Source organism: Phoca vitulina, unplaced genomic scaffold, assembly GCF_004348235.1.
Source record: "Phoca vitulina isolate PV1807 unplaced genomic scaffold, GSC_HSeal_1.0 scaffold4, whole genome shotgun sequence".
Classification (NCBI taxonomy): domain Eukaryota; kingdom Metazoa; phylum Chordata; class Mammalia; order Carnivora; family Phocidae; genus Phoca; species Phoca vitulina.
The window spans coordinates 46,306,794-46,324,021 of record NW_022589707.1 but is presented as its reverse complement, the minus strand read 5'-3'; the positions used below and the strand labels follow the sequence as shown (position 1 = coordinate 46,324,021).

Genomic DNA, 17,228 nt, shown 5'->3' with positions numbered 1-17,228 from the left:
TTAATGGGGAAAGAAATTAGTTCATTTTTCTTTTATGAATGAAACAAGTAAAAGGGTTCTTTAACTCTTACATTTGGCTTACATTTACTGCATATTTGTAGTGTGCCAGATACTGTATGCAGCACTTGATACATTAACTCATTTACTCTTCAGAACACTGTATAAAGTTAAGCATTGTGGTCATGTGCAAAAACTAAGGCCTAGAGTGGTAAATAACTTGCTCAAGGTCACATAATCTAAACACATTTTGTCTCTAGAACCCTGTACTTTGTCCATTACCACTTAAATTGTCTCTCACTATACACTCCCCTTGTGATACAGTGTGTTTCCTGTGATCATTTGTGGAATTAATTCATTGTTTCCTGTGTGTCAGACACTGTGCTTAAACATTTTATGTATATTAACCCATTTAATTTTTGCAATTCTATGAAGGTAAAGGTGACGTCAGTTTATAAAACAGGAAACCCAGGTTATCAGAGGTTAATATCTTGGCCAAGGTTATACAGCCAAAATGTTATTCGGCTGGTAAGTTAAAGTACTTTTGATAAGGCTGGTCTGGATGAACAGGACTATCACCTACCTTTACAGCTAAGCGATACTATTTTAAGTAACTTATTGTAATTAGTGTAGTATATTCAGTAAGGCATTGATTCCTGTATCTTTAGCTGAGCACTCTACTCTTTATCACCCTTTAGGGGCACAGGGCATAAATGCCACAGAGAGGATTAGGGGGAAAAGAAAAGATTTTATTACTTTGTGTGTCCTGTGTTGATTGGAAATTTGAGGTTAGTAAGAACATTTCCTTTATTAAATATATGTGTACCATAAATCAATTTTGAATGAGTTTTTTAAAACATTCTAAGAATATAAACCATAGAGGAGTTTTACAATTCATTTTCACTAATATTTATAATACAGTAAAATTAATATTTATTATATTAATATTTAATATGTAATATCAGTATTTATATTAAACATTATTAAATACAATTGATATATAGTAATGAGTATTTGTTATATTAATTTTATATGTCATTTATATTATACTGACACAAAAATTAATAAAATTATCAGGCATGCCAAAAAGTATATGCTTTATGAGGCCTATATTTCACGACTTACTTCTTGATCAGCATGTGACATGTCAGTAGATAGGAATTTACTTTCTGAAGGAAATGTTAAGAAATGACTTTTAGGAGAACCCAAAGACAGTAAGAATTTTATGTATAGAATTTATGTTCTTCAGATAATTCTTTAGTCATTTTTGTGTACCATTAGTTCAATTGACAGGTGCTTTAACATTATTATTGTTGTCTAGTGGATAAATAATAAAAAGTATTTGAATATCTGCCACTGTATACCAGACATTGTTCTAGATGCTGGGGAAACAAAACAGACATGTTCTGTAATCATGGGTCCTATTCTTTATTTTAGGTGAATTTTGTTTTATCTCAGTCTTAGATTATTGCTCTTTTTAATAGATGAGGAAATCACAGCTCAGGAAGGTTAAATAATTTGTCCAGTGTTAGAGAATTAATACATGGGCATATTGGGAAAAGAACCCAGATTCCATCTGGCTTCAAAACTCTTATTCCAAAAAACAAAACAAAACAAAACAAAAACACCAAAAACCTCTTATTCCAGGTTAATCATAAATCCTTGTGGCTGGGAAAATTAGTTTTTATGAAAAGTTTTAAAAGTTTTTTTTTTTTCTCCTTTTTAAAGTAACTACCAGGGGCACCTGGGTGACTCAGTTGGTTAAGCTTCTGCCTTTGGCTCAGATCATGATCCCAGGGTTCTGGGATTAACCCCCCCCTCCGCCCCCCCCCCCCGGGGGGGGTCCTCTTTTCCCCCCCCCCCCCCCCCCCCCCCCCCCCCCCCCCCGTGCTTGCATGTGCGATCGCCCTCTCTCTCTCACAAATAAATAAATAAAATCTTTTTAAAAGACTAAAATAAAGTAACTACCAATGAAAATTAAAGACCAGTTTACATTTTACAAGAGATTGATACACCCGAATAAATTTATAGTCTATGAGAGTGGAGTAAATTTAGTTTAGTCTGTATTTTGAAAAGATACGATTGAGTTCATTTCATCTATCTCTAAGTTTGTGTGTATGTACACATTTATATATATATATTTACTCATTGTAAACATTGAGTAAAAACTTCAGGAGATTATATTCTATATTTGTGGGCCTATTCATCATCACCTTCCTTGTTCTCCCAACACTCTTTTATTTATTTTATTTTTTATTTTTTTAAAGATTTTATTTATTTATTTGACAGAGAGAGAGACAGCGAGAGAGGGAACAGAAGCAGAGGGAGTGGGAGAGGGAGAAGCAGGCTTCCCGCCGAGCAGGAAGCCGGATGTGGGGCTCTATCCCAGGACCCTGGGATCATGATCTGAGCCAAAGGCAGACACTTAACAACTGAGCCACCCGGGCGCCCCCAACACTGTCTTTTAATTAAGGATACCAACTCATTTTGGGGTAATTCTAAAAAATTAACATACTTCCTCACACTCCCACCCCTACCCCAAATCACAAAGAAAACTTGATTGTTGAAAATCAAAATGTTCACAGCTTTCATGTGCTTTTAAAAAGATTCTCTGGTAGCTATCGGAACAGATAATGATTCCTATGTATAATTTTCAAACTGGAAGGCAAACATGTTTCATTCCATAAGCAGTTTGATGAACAGAGGTAACCATGATATATTTAAGAAAAGAGCTCTGTTGCTGGGTAGCCCATTAACTCTGCCACTAAATGGAGGTCTTGGTTTTTTTCCTTTTGTTACAATGAAATGTTTGTGTATGTATGTATTTTGTAAAGTATGATATTTGAGATTTTTGTTTAGTGTTAAAATTTTAAGCACAAGCATGTGAAAACCAAATTGGACTTAGATTTTATTTTATTTCCATAAGCCAAGAGGAAAACTCAGGAAAAATATCATTTAACCGTGTTTCTCTTTTTTAAGTCAAGTTGATTAGTTTTGGGAGTAAAACAGTGAATGAGATATGTCCATATTTCTAAATGTGTAAGGTTTTGTTTTTGTGGCAAATTTTTGAAGCCAAATCTAGTATTGAGTCTAATGCTGTTGTCCTTTAAAAAAAGGTCAGTCATTTAAGTTTGAGTCATTATTAAGGATTTGCAGAATTTATAGAAAATGATAAGCTACCATCCTTTTAAACTAAGCACATGCCTAGCCTTCAGCAACACCAAAAATGAGAGTCAGGGCTCTATACCCTTGGGCATTCAGATTGCCATGTGGGAACTCATCTGACTCCTCAGAATGCCCTTGCCAGTGGATATAGACATTGAAGATGCCTGGTCAGAGACCAGCTGCCCTTTAAGCCAGGGAGTATGCTTGCTTAGGCCTGAGCTCCTCTAGCTAACAAGCAGCATAGATTAGCTCTGTGAGAATAAACGTTGTAGCCACAGTAACTTCAGAGAGCTCTCTTACCCAATATTACCTCCTCACTTTTCCAAAAGCGAGATCCTGATCTTCAGACCAATGATTTTACTACAGTCCTTGTTGCCTTCTTGCTCTGCAACTTAGCAGTGATCATCCAGCCTGCCTATTTTATTACCTTATCACCTCATGACTTAGACTTTTAGTCAGCCTGCCCCAGGGATAATAGAGTCAAATCTAGGAATATAGAAGTAAAAGAGTTAGGTGGATCTTTATATCTCAGTTTCAAAGGAGAAAACTTTTTACTGCTTATTCTGGAAGGTGGAGGATATGACAGCTGATTTGTAGTCCAAAGATGTCTCATGAGAGCAGTAGTATCTTCATCTGCTGGAACATTAGAATTTTAAGCTTAAAAGTATTATAGCAGGAAGAACACCATTTTTGGCCTCACAACTGCTGGCACTTGGAGTTTAATAACAGATTCCAGTTGCTAGCTTGGGAAGAAAGTACTTTAAATGCTGGATCGTACTAATGTCAAGATGCATTTGTAGAATGTCTTCTGTGGAGATTTTTTTTTTTAGGGTGGAGGGGTAGAAGCAGAGGGAGAGAGAATCTCCAGCAGACTCCCCACTGAGCTCAGAGCCCGACGTGGGGCTCCATCTCTCTGAGATCATGACCTTAGCTGAAATCAAGAGTCAGACAATTAACCGAGGGAGCTATCCAGGCACCCCAGTATTTTTTTTTTTTTTTATTAAATAGTGATAAAACGGATTTTTCTTAAACATGAGTTTCAAAAGCACTTATAATATTTGCTTGGATTTCATTTGGTAAGTTAATTTAAATTTATAGAAATACTTTTAAAAGTATTTAGTTACCCCTGATTACTGAGAAATAAAAGCTGTTTTGGAAATCATCTCTTAGGTTATGTGGGGTCTAGCACTCTACTATTATACAGAAGTTAAAAAAAAAAAACCCACACAAATTGTGCCCTCAAATACTATTAAAAGTACCCCTGTAAGTTATTTATGTTTCTTTAGTTATTAAGAATCCTACATGCTTTTCTGTGTGTTAGAGGCCATTGAGCAGTCAGTTCTCAGTGGTTAGGAATAGGTAAGTATTCTTTTCTACACAGTAATACTATAGCTTTAACTTAAAATGAAGGAGAGCTTGTGATGCTGGTGAAAGTAGCAGTGGACAAGAGTCAGGACCAGGCTCTAGTCCCCTGGTCTGCTGATTACTATATGTGATATGGTGATGTCCTTTAGCTTTCTTGAGCGATTAGTAAGCATCTGTAAAATGAAGATTATACTGCCTATTGCACAGGGTTTTTCTGAGGATTAAATGGAGTAGTATGTGAAAATGTTTTATAAATACCAAAGCACTAAATAGATGTAAAGTATTATTATTATAAATTTACCCTTACTCTTTTCTTCTAAATTAATAGGTGTGTGTATTTAGCATTTTGTGGTCTCATTTTCTATTACATGGTCATTTTTGTATCTGTAGCATATAGTGCAGTGCTGGTATATACTGAGTGTCAGTAAATAGCAGAAATGAGACTTCTCTGTTACCACCTTAATTGGATATGTAAGCTGTGGCTTTATTTTCTGTCTTCTGATGTTTTAACATCTGGGGCCTTGCTCGCCCTGGAAAGGACTGCCCCTTCCAGGATTCATCATTTCCTAGAGAGAGTAAACAACTCCCCCTTTTGTGTGCTTTTCAAATACAAACCAGCCACTCCCAGTCTATCCTTTTTAGCCTCTCACATTTCGGCTACCATCTACCTGCCCAGACAACCAGGGACACAGCCTCAGTGCCCCAGGACCCTCTGAAATTACTCAAACTAGCCAATCCTAAACCTGTTTGCCCCTGTCTTGTCTTTTCCTTCCTGTGGGAATCTTGTCCACAGTTCCCCCTTCCTCTGCCTTCTGACTAATCCTGGTGCTTCCCTGTGTGGCCCCCTGTGGCATGGCTTGCCCCTCCTCTTGGGAATTGAACAACAGTCTTTTCAAGGCATTCTTCTCATCTGTCAGCCTTACTATACCCACATTTTCTATTAATACATATTTTAAAACAGTAAGTTGCTGATTTCTTCTATAATGCTTATGGCAAAGAATCTTACTAAGAAATAGTATTGGGATTCCTGGGTGGCTCAGTGGGTTAAGTGTCCAACTCTTGATTTCAGCTCAGGTCATGATCTCAGGGTCTCAGGATTATGAGATCCAGCCCTGTGTCGGGCTTCTTGCTCAGTGTGGAGCCTGCTTAAGATTCTCTCTCTCCCTCTCCCCCCCTGTATGCCCTCCTCCTCCCTTAAAAAAAAAAAAGAAAGAAATAGTATTAAATACTGTTAAATGGGAAGTTTTCTTTAGAAGTAACTTGAATATTCAGGATGATACTGAGCTATGTGTGTGTATAGGTAATTAAATGTATGCATGTGTATGTATGTATATATATACACACAAATATGTATGTGTATACAACTTTTTTTAACCTGATTGAAAGATGACAAATTCTGATTTCCAAGCTACCTTTACAGATCATCTTTGGTTCAGCTTTTTTTGTTTGTAAGTAAAAAAACCAAGGCCCAAAGTAGATCGTTTACCCAAATCATACCTTTAGTTGTTGGCAAACCCCAGGTAACTTAGGTCTAACTCTTAGGCTTAAGTAGACATCCAAGTATTATAAGTTTTTTTATTAGAAAGAAAATTACAGGCAAATTTTTCTTCCTTTCTCAGGGGAATAAGGTCTTAAAGTTAATTTTGTTTTCTCCTGTCCCAAGTGGCAATGATTTGGTTGCTAAGTAATTGTTCCTATTGATACAATTTCTTCATCTAGCAAAACTAAAACTTTATTTAAATTTTATTTCGTAAACTATTTTAATAGATATTTTATGTCCAAATCCAGATGTTTTATGTCCAGAATTCACCCATTTTGTATCTCTGCTCTTTTCTCCCCCCCCCCCCCTTAATTTTATTTTTGGTGTTAGAGTCACAAACTTAGAAACTTGTAATGGCCTTTACGCTAGTAGCTACTTTCTTGTAAACATTTTCCAGTATTTGTACTTTTATGATACATTTGACTGGGTTAAATAATCATACTGTGCATGAAATAGTATGGGGAGAAATTGTTGAGAGTGGTGAATTATAGTTAACAAAGAATGAGTTAGGGCTTTTCATGGGTTTTTCTTAGCGTTTTTTTGTTGTTTCTTTTTTGCTTTTTGGTAGACATAATATTAAGAGGTAAATGAACAAGATTTGGGGTGAAAGTTTTTTTCTGTGCTCTGTTTTGCTGGATCTTTATATAAATATTGGATCAAGTTTGGTTTTCCATATCAAAGAAACAGAAAGGAAGGAAAGCATGAGAGGTGGCTTTAAATTGGTTCTCCATGCAGATACTTTAATGATAGTTCTCCATTTCCTTAGAAAACTGAACAAAGTGTAATTATGTTGGGAGGTGAAATTTAGGTTAAATTAAGGAAGTATATTAAGTAATTGAACAAGGTATAACTTATTGAGGAAGGTTGTTGAATCTCTGCCCATGAAAATCTCATATTCTTACTGCCTTCTAGCTTGTTCTAGAATTGCATGTCAGCTACTCCCCAGGGATCCTCTAATTTTCTGAATAAGAGAAATTATATTTTTTATCATAGAGTAAAGCACTTAACAACTTCTTTATAGTATGACCTTAAATCATGAGGGAGTGTTGTAGAATAATCTGGTTCATTTGGATTTTCAAAAAAAGTTTTCCATTCCCTGCCAGATTTCCCATCTACCCTTTTCTTGCCAACCCTTGTACCTGATCTAGAGGCCCTGAGATGCTCTTATTGCCATAACTTTCAGTTTTTGTAATGGAAAACAAACAGTTTTGAATGGGAGGTAACTAAGTTATGGTCCACTCTACTACTTCTGATCGTACAGTGATCATCTTGGCTTCCTCCAGTGTGCCTAGATAGTGCCTTGCATATGGTTGGTACTTGGTAAATATTTATAGCTCTGTTGAAAAAATTGCTTTATATTCAATGATTTGATTTCATTTTCCCTAAGTATATGGGCATTCTTTAAAATTTATCAGTTATTTCAAGGACTGATATTTATTCTACTTGTAGCGTACAGAAACTTTGGATTTCACCTTTTGGAATGCTTTGCCTTTTTTGTTAATTGAATAAAAGATAATTATTTTATTCTTTGGTAGTATTAAAAATCTCAGTGTTCTGTTACTGTAAAATCCTCTGATTTTATATAATGGTATCTATTAGCTTTAAATTGACCTTGTGTTTTATAACTGCTAATAAACGTTAATATTACATTAAGTTTTTTCTTGTGTTTTAGCATTTAGTTCCTTTTTGTACTAAAACATTAGATACTCAGCTGGATAGCTGTACTCCAGATATTGTAAATTTAGTCAAAATTTACACTTTCTCGTTGAGGATTTTAAAATCATTCACAATTTTTTGCATATTAATTGAAACTAAAATTTTAATATGATCCAAATCTGGTAGCCTTTGAAAGAACCTAACTTAAGAACTTTTTAGGCTAAGTAATAATTAAATGTAGTTTTGTTTTTTTTCAAGCTGTTCTCTTAGTTTATATAATATTTACTAGGTTTAGAAATGTGTATGTTCCTTTCCTTTTCAGAATCATCAAGGGTATTCTTTGATAATGGCAAAGAGTATTCTTTGATAATGAATAGATTATTGCCTGCCCAAGCTGTGATAAAGCACATTGAATTCTTCTAAGGGACAGCAGAATAGAAATATAAAATAATAAACTCCCTTATATAAAGGGGAAAGGGATACAAATGTGATTCACTGTTTTTTCTTTTCAGTAGTTCTTTTGCTTTAAATAATTTCTGTCTGTTGCCGTATATCATGGTTAAGTGCACGTATGTGGATATAATCTTGAGATCTAATCTTAGCTGTGAGCAATTACTGAAATAAACCACTAATTTAGAAAATAGTAATAGAGGTATTATAAATTCATGGTCTTCTGGAGCTTTATTGTGATGAAGAAACTGAGAGGACAAAGTAGTTAAACTGAAGAGTTCTTACAACTTTTTTTTTAAGATTTTTTATTTCTTGAGAGTGACAATGTGGGGGGGGTGGGGTGAGGAGCAGAGGGAGAGGGACAAGCAGAGCCTGATGTGGGGCTCAGTCTCAGGTGTCTGAGACCATGACCTGAGCCAAAACCAAGAGTCAGACCCTTAACTGACTGAGCCACCCAGGCGCCCCAAGAGTTCTTATAACTTTTGAAGAGAAAATATAAAGATCATTTGTTAAAAGTATTAGGCTTTGACTATAATTTTACAATGAAGTGTATTTTTTTCCTTGTCACACATCTTTATTTAAGTTAGTCTCTTCTATCAAATGTACATAGTTGTCTTACCTTAAGGTTTATTTCTATAAATGAGGTTTCTTTTAAATAAGATTATGAATTCATGTAAGTAAATAAAACTTTCTCTTTGCTGGTGTTCTAACCTCTCCCCCCGCCAAAAAAAATATGCCAAAATTTGTATCTAAGAAAGTCAGTATAATTTTAAGAACTCTTTTCCCCACAAAGATGAGCTCATACTTTTCTCATCTACATTGAAAGTGAAAAGAGATGACTAGGACTGAATTTCCCACGATAGATGGGTCTGGATTGCATGGCAGACAGTGTATGGTTCTTATATGGTTGGAATGATCCCATCCACATTTTTAGAGACGATCTTTGGCTTGTTCATCTGCATTTGAAAGTAGAAAACTAGTATTTCCTGGTTGCTCAATTTGCTGTTTAGAGATGTAGCTTAAAATAGACATCTGTGGGGTTAGACTGATCCATGACCGCCTAATAGTGTTGGCCCAGCCTCTGTTGGCCCTGAATTCTGTAACTATTTTAAGCTGTGACCTTAAGAACTGACAGGGCATACTATACCCTCATAGCACTGAGTGCCAGTTCTGTATTTCCAGGGGTGGACAGATCAGCTATAAATTTCTATGCAATTAAGGCTGTCATTCTAATATTTTGAGAATTTTCATACCCACCTGCACAAACTGCTAGCTTGCCTTGATATATAGGATTTCATTTAAAAAAATACCATTGTAGGAAAAAAAAAACACCGCAAATCCTATGTTTTACCTATTTATTTTGAGCATTGCTTGAGGGAACTGCCTATAAAACAGAAAAACCCACAGTCATTTAATGATGACCATTATAAGATTTTGCTATTTTTAGGTGGTTATTACACTGATGCCTGATTCTCTGCCTTTGCCCATATTCTCGGCTGTTGTGTTAGGTTACTTCTTTCCCCTCTTATTTCCTATTTTATCCATTTAGTAGTTAGTGCCCTTGGTTGCTGATTTTCTCTTTGTCTTATTACTTACAACCTTTCAACATCATATTTGTTTTTTTGTGCTTTTTCCTTAATTCCTACTAAGTGTAGGCACAGGGTTAAGTTCCTAGAACAAAAGGGTGGTATAAGACAGTGTTTGCTTTCTAAAAGTTTCTGTTCTAGTTGAGACAGAATATTCATTAAAATTAAAGATAGTACATAGAAGTAATATGCGGTGTGATATATGCTAAAAGCAGACTGAATGGTAAAAGGTAGCAGTGTTGAAATTAGGAGCAGGAAAAATGAGGGCCAGGGCAGAAATAAAAGGCTTTGTGAAGCCTAGGAAGCATGAACTGATTCTTGAGGGAAAGGAAAGTGCCCCCCGCCCAAAAAAAAACACGAATAAAGAAGGAAGGCATTATAGGCTCAAGAAACAACAGATACAGAAGAGGAAGCTGAAATATGCTTTACGTATTTAAGAAAGAATTGGTAGGCCGTTTGAGTTAGTAGAGACTTTGAGGGAAATGATAGAAAATGAAGTTGGCAAGGTTGGTAAAAGTCTGATTTTAGAATGACAATGTCAGACGAAAGACAGGTGACAAATCATTGAAGGTGTGTGTGAATGTGTATATTTGTGGAGGGTTAGGGGAAGGGAAGTTTCTTGTATAAAGTGGTGTTTTAGTTTTACTACCTAGCAGACATAGGAGATACAGGAAAGCCAGTTTTGGGACCATAGAGTTAGTTCACATATCAGTGATGGGAAATCTGAACTTGGGTGTAAAGCATGTGACTCAAGAGACTTTAAGAAAATAATCAACAAGATTTAATTCATGAATATAGAGAGAAAAAATAAAGGTAATTCTTAAGAGTTTGAGCCTAGGTCACTGTGAGAGTGATTCCACCATTTCATTAAAAGAAATGACATTGAGAAAAAGAAGGTGATGAACCTGAATTTTATGTTTGTTAAGTTTGACATCCATTAGAGATGCCCAGTTTGTATTTGGAGTGTGAATCTGAGAAGAGGGATCAGAGTCAGCATCTGGATTTGGAAATCTTGTACATACAGGTGGTGATTGAAATTATGGCAGCGTGTGAAATTGATGAGGGAGTTAGTTTTGGGTTTGAAGTGCAGAAGGATGAGACCTAGCTTTAGGGGTTACACTCAATCATTTGGGGACAAAAGTTGAGTCAAGAAAAGTGAAAACAGAGATAGGAAGAGAACAGGATGGTATATCAACAGCTAAGAGAAATCTGAGAGAGTGTTGAATGTTGGAAAGATGACTTGGAGAGTGCGCATTGGGAAAAGTTCATGGGTTTTGTTTGGATCATTTGGTAAGACCTGAGAACAGTGCTGTTCAGTATGAAAGCCACCAGGCACATGTGACTATTTAAGGTAACTAATTATAGTTAAAAATTCATTTCCTCAGTGGCACTGACCGCATTTCTTCCTTCCTTCCTTCCTTCCTTCCTTCCTCTCTTTTCTTTCTTTCTCTCTCTCTTTGTTTCTTTTATTCTTTCAACATTTTATTTAACTTCAAGTTAGTTAACATATAGTGAATATTCATTTCAGGGGTAGAATTTGGTGTTTAATCACTTCCATGTGACACCCAGTGCTCATCACAACAAGTGTCCTCATTTTTCTTCTTTTACTTAAAGATTTTTATTTATTTATTTGACAGAGAGAGACACAGCGAGAGAGGGAACACAAGCAGGGGGAGTGGGAGAGGGAGAAGCAGGCTTCCCTCCGAGCAGGGAGCCTGATGCGGGGCTCGATCCCAGGACCCTGGGATCATGACCTGAGCCGAAGGCAGCCACTTAATGACTGAGCCACCCAGGCACCCCAACAAGTGTCCTCATTAATGCCCATCACCCATTAACTCATCACCCACCCCCCGCCCCTCCAGCAACCCTCAGTTTGTTCCTTATAGTTAAGGATCTCTTATTATTTGCCTCCCTCACTGTTTTTTATCTTATCTTATTTTTCCTTCCCTTCCCCTATATTCATCTGTTTTGTTTCTTAAATTCCACATGAGGGATGCCTGGGTGGCTCAGTTGGTTAGGCGTCTGCCTTCGGCTCAGGTCATGATCCCAGGATCATGGGATCGAGTCCTGCATCAGGCTCTTTGCTCAGTAGGGAGCCTGCTTCTCCCTCTGCCTGCTTTTCCCTCTCCTCCACTTGTGCTCTCTCTCTCTGTCTCTCCCGAATGGATAAATAAAAATGTTAAAAAAAAATCCACATATGAGTGAGATCATATGGTATTTGTCTTTCTCGGACTTGTTTTGCTTAGCATAAATGGCAAGATTTCATTCTTTTTGATGGCTGAGTAATATTCCATTGCAGATATATAACACATCTTGATACATTCATCAGTCGATGGACATTTGTGCTCTTTCCATATTTTGGCTATAGTGGATAATGCTGCTACAAACATTGGGGTACATGTGCCCGCTGTTTTTTGTATCCTTTGGATAAATACCTAGTAGTGCAATTGCTGGGTTGTAGGGTAGTTCTATATTTAGCTTTCTGAGGAACCTTCATACTGTTTCCCAGAGTGGCTGCACCAGTTTGCATTCCCACCAACAGTGTAAGAGAGTTCCCTGGCACTGACCACATTTTAATAGCTAATAGCCACATGTGGCTAGAGGCTGCAATATTGGACAGCCCTGATTCAGAATATTTTCATTCTTGTAGAAAGTTCTGTAGGGTAGAACTATTTTATAAAATTTAAGGAATGCTACAGCAAAACTGAAAGCATTTATGTGAATGAATGGTGAAAATACTGACCTAGCAAGTATAGGATACATTTGGAAAAGTTTGATGAAAACAGGAAGAGGATAGTATCTTGGGAGCGGGTAAAGGCTTTGTAAGACTATGATTTATGTTTATTCATATAGTAAGTATTTATTGAGGGCCTATTATTTACTAAGTACTGTGCTAGGTTATAGATACCATAATGCTTAAGAAGTTACTAAGGAGTATATAGGCATATAATTGGAGCAGGAATGTTGGGGGTTAGAAATCAGATGAGTTATGATATACTGTGATAATGCTTTAAACAGCAGGACCCATCTTCTGTGGAAACATACAAGTGTACTGTATAATCAGAGGGAATTTGTGAGGAAGGTTTCCTTGAGGTGGTGATTGATACAGGATAGCTCAGGTAGGATGACTAGAAATTAGCCAGGTTGGCAGAAAAAGGATATTCCAGGCAAAAGGTCAGAGTCATGTAATAGCAAGATATGATCAGGGAAGGGAACACAGTTTTATGTGTTCAGACCAAGAGTTCATGTGCTGTAGTCATGGTGGCAAGCACCACATGATGGGAGATCTTCCCTTGCCATGATAAGGAATTTAAATGGTACTCTGAAAGCAGTGGGAAACCTTCAAAGGGCCTTAAGAAGTGGAATATCATGGTCAAATCTACATTTTGGATTGCACAGTTTGGACATGGATCAGAAGAAGCTAATCTAGTTTCAAGGAGGTTGGTTGGTGCAGTAGGAACAGAGAGGAGAGGGAAGGACTAGAGAGAGAGAGTGGAGACTAAGAGAACTGAGTATGTTTTCTGAGGCAGTGGTAGGAGATGAAATCGTATTGTTTCCTGAGGCATTTCTGAGGAGAATTGCCACTCGATATGACAAAAGTTCAGAGAGGCAAGGGATTAGCAAAGGATGCCAAATGAAGTCAGGAGGGTTGCTGGATTGAGAGTGTGCGTCCAGTCAAATGACAGTAGAACAAAGTGAGGGTGAAGTTCAAGAGTATTGGGAGAAAAGATGGCAGAAGGTTAAATGATAGTAGTCAGAGAGGAGGCAGTGCTGAACTTGACTTCTTGGAGGTGGAGTCTAATTGGTGACAAAGTTTGAGCTGGAGCTCTGCTCGTTGGGAGGCATCTTGAGTATAGAACCGATTTTCCTTCCTAACCTGCTTTCCCTCCTGAGTTTCTTTGTCTCAGTTGAAGTGCTTATCCTCTTCTTGTGATCCAGACCAGAATTCTTACAGACTGATTTCATCTTCATAACAATGATTTTAAATGAAATTTTTGGTTTTAGGTCTGAATCCTGCAATTGATTCAAGTCTTGGTTTTGCCACTTAAATTTTGATCAAGTGTTTCTCTAGATATGAGTGTCACTTGTAAAATGGTGATAATCAACGTTGCTTTAGTGGGATAATGTATGTAAAGTGCTTTGCACAGTGCTTAGAACACAGTAAAGTTTTCACTAAGTGTTAGTAGCTATTTATTATTATTATAATTATTATTCTTATATCTAGTTCTTTCTTTCTCTTGTCAGTGTTCTTTCTCAGGGCTTCATTATCTAGAAGGTAGAATAGCTTTTTTTTTTTTTTTTTAAAGATTTTATTTATTTGACAGAGAGAGACACAGCGAGAGAGGGAACACAAGCAGGGGGAGTGGGAGAGGGAGAAGCAGGCTTCCCGCGGAGCAGGGAGCTGATGTGGGGCTCAAGCCCAAGACCCCAAGGTCATGACCTGAGCCGAAGGCAGACCCTTCACAACTGAGCCACCGAGGCGCCCCAGATAGAATAGCTTCTTAACTGGCTTCTCTGCCTCTAGCTTTTCTGTCATATACTTGACATTCCAGAGTTTTCCTAAAACCCAGATTTGGTCATGTACTCCTTTTCCCTTCCTCAAAACCTTCCTAGGTTTCCAGTTGTAGACTTTTCAAGTTATTAAACTTTTATATATTACATCTTCAAGAAGTGAAAGAGCCTGAAGTGGAATAAAGTTTGTGATAGAGGCTATATCAGTTCAGGACAATCTATGGTAACTCAGTTTACCTCTGAAGAACTGAAACAGCTTCAAATCTTTAAAAACTATTAAAATTCCATGTAGAAGGAGTCAGATTTTCCTTTGATTTTTTTTTTTTTTTTTTCCTTCTACTTTCTTAAGTGGGTATGGTTCAATAAAGAATGAATGGGATGCTAGGAAATTGGATTTTTTTTATTATTATTATTGCAATTTTAAAGGAAATCTTCAGAACCTTCTGGGTCAATTGCTTGCCTCTTGGGAAGGGTTTCTATAATGTAAACTTTTCCCTATGTAGACAAAGAGTTGAGAAGAGTTGACCCTTAATCTGGATTAAGGCCAGAATAAACAGAAATAACTAGGAGTTGAAGACAAGTGTATGTCTTTGTTTTAACTGAGCTTTTCTCCCCAACTCCTGCCTTATTCATCTATGTATTCCTCACCTATGGGAGGCACTCAGTAAACACTTATTATAATAAGTTGAACTGAATACATGGAGTGGAGCTGCTTTATATGTTGGATTATTTGTGTGTCAACTTTCTAAATTATGAAGAGGGAAAATACAAATTGAGTGCTTTTGTTTGTGTGCCAGTTATTAATTTGTAACCCTAAGAACTGCCTAATATTCTATAATCAAGTAATTTTAGAGGAAAATGTGATTTTTTTTGGAAAATGTGAATTTTTATTACAAACTAACATCAGATATTTTTATCATTAAAAAATCATTTCAGTGGTAGATTGTAGGAACAGTACAGCTACAAGTTAAATATAAGAAAATACATAAGGTGTTCTGTGAAACATGGGCTTTAGGAAATGAGTGGGACACACTCAATACTTAAATTTATTTAAAAGCCAGTGTCATATTTTTTAAATTAGGCATTTAGGGAGGTCTTTTAACTTTCTCATGACACTAGGGTATTGCTAGTCCCTGAGGCATTAATTTGGGGGGTTTCTACCATTGTTTTCCCAGAGTTCTTTTGTTAGGCACATTGAATCCTTTTGACTCAATATGTATTTTGTATATTTCTGCATAATTTGGAGACTATACTTGGTCATATAAACTTTAAAAGTTGTCAGCCTGCTTTTAAACTAATTTATTATTACTGCATTATTGAAGAGTGTGTGTATGTGTGTGTGTGCGCACATGCATGTAATTGTTTGTAGTTAAGATGATTAGGTACTTTTCCTCTTTTAGTGTATGGCTTCCTAAAGTGTTCTGTGATAGAGTCAAAATAGTCTATGATTTAGTTTGTGGCTTTGAAATTTCAAGAACTGGTTTTTAGGTTCGGATCCTAGAGAAGTTGATTTATAAAATCAGGATTGACAAGAGGCTGACTTATAAAGTACAATACTGTTTTTTCTTTCTAATACAAGCTAAGAGATAAATCTCTCCAATTACTGGAATGCTGTTAATCTATTTCTGGTGTCAAGGTACCTGAGAAACCAAGTAATAATCAGAATTAATTGGTGAGCATGGAATCAGAGCATTAGGGGGTAGATAGTCTTTTGGAGTAATAACCTGTCTCAGCAGGTTATGTGTGAAATACGTGGAAGTGCTTAACACAGTGCCTGATGTGGTTATGATTTTCCTCAGGATTGAAGCTGTATCCATCTTTCTACATCTAATAACTAGAATATTGTTGCCTTCCAGTGATAGTCATAAATTCTTCTTACTGTTTTTTCCCATATTTTTTTCCCATATTCTGTATCAAACATTAAAAATGTCATTAGATTTCCTCAAGAAAAACATCTTAAAATTAAACTTTATTATAATGCTACATATGAAATTCTGTAGGAAAAATTATTTTCACATTGACTCTTTTAATCTAATGTTTCTTCTTGTCAGTAGCAGTTTTACATGCTGATGTTTTTTTAGCCAAGTGTCCTCAAATCTTGGTGTGACATTTCTGGGAAATATACAGTCTCCTGTGATGAGTGGGCTGCTTTTATTATTTACTTATTTATTGAGGTATAGCTGACACACAATGTTACATTAGTTTCAGGTGTACAACAGGGTGATTCCTGCAGCTCTCAAGATAGCTCTATACGTTATACTATGCTCACCACAACTGTAGCTACCATCTGTCACCATACGACGCTATTACAGTGTCATTGACCATATTCCCTATGCTCTACCTTTATCCCCATGACTTATTCTATAACTGGAAGCCTGTACCTCCCACTCTTCTTCACCCATTTTGCCAGTCTCTCCACCCCCCCCTTCTAGCAACCGCCAGTTTGTTCTCTGTATTCATGGATACACGGCTTTATTTTCCTTAAGCATTTTAGATAGATCTCGAAATCAAGTCATAACCATCTCAAACCATATCAGTACAGTTGGTTTTGAGCAAACTTAGCTGTGAGCTTTTACCAGTTTCCTTGGGTGAACTTTTGCCAGTGTGTGTCTAGTTGGGTTTTATTTGTTTTTTAATACTTCTCTGTTTATATCTTATTCATGTTGTTTTGAAAGATGTTGATCTCCAAAACAGAAAGTAGGAAGAAAATGCTAGAGTTTATTTTTCTAATCACATAACTGCAAATGTCTGCTTCTTGTGTTTATTTTATAATGTATGCATTGATATGCACTTATTATATGCATGTAATAAATAAATATATTAGGTTGTAAAGTTAAGGTATTTTTACGATGGGGTTATATAGTAAGGAAAGTTTTGAGTCCACTGGTGTTTATTTTCTTAAAATCAGCATTCTCTGTGTTTGCTTCTTAATTCTGCTTAGATGTCCCTCGTAAGTG

At 36.4% G+C, this 17,228-nt stretch overlaps 1 protein-coding gene across 1 annotated transcript in view; it reads left to right on the top strand.

The window, feature by feature from the left end:
• The window catches only part of SP4 (Sp4 transcription factor), an 87,579-nt gene that overhangs the window by 14,551 nt on the left and 55,800 nt on the right, over window positions 1-17,228 (top strand). The window lies entirely within an intron of this gene.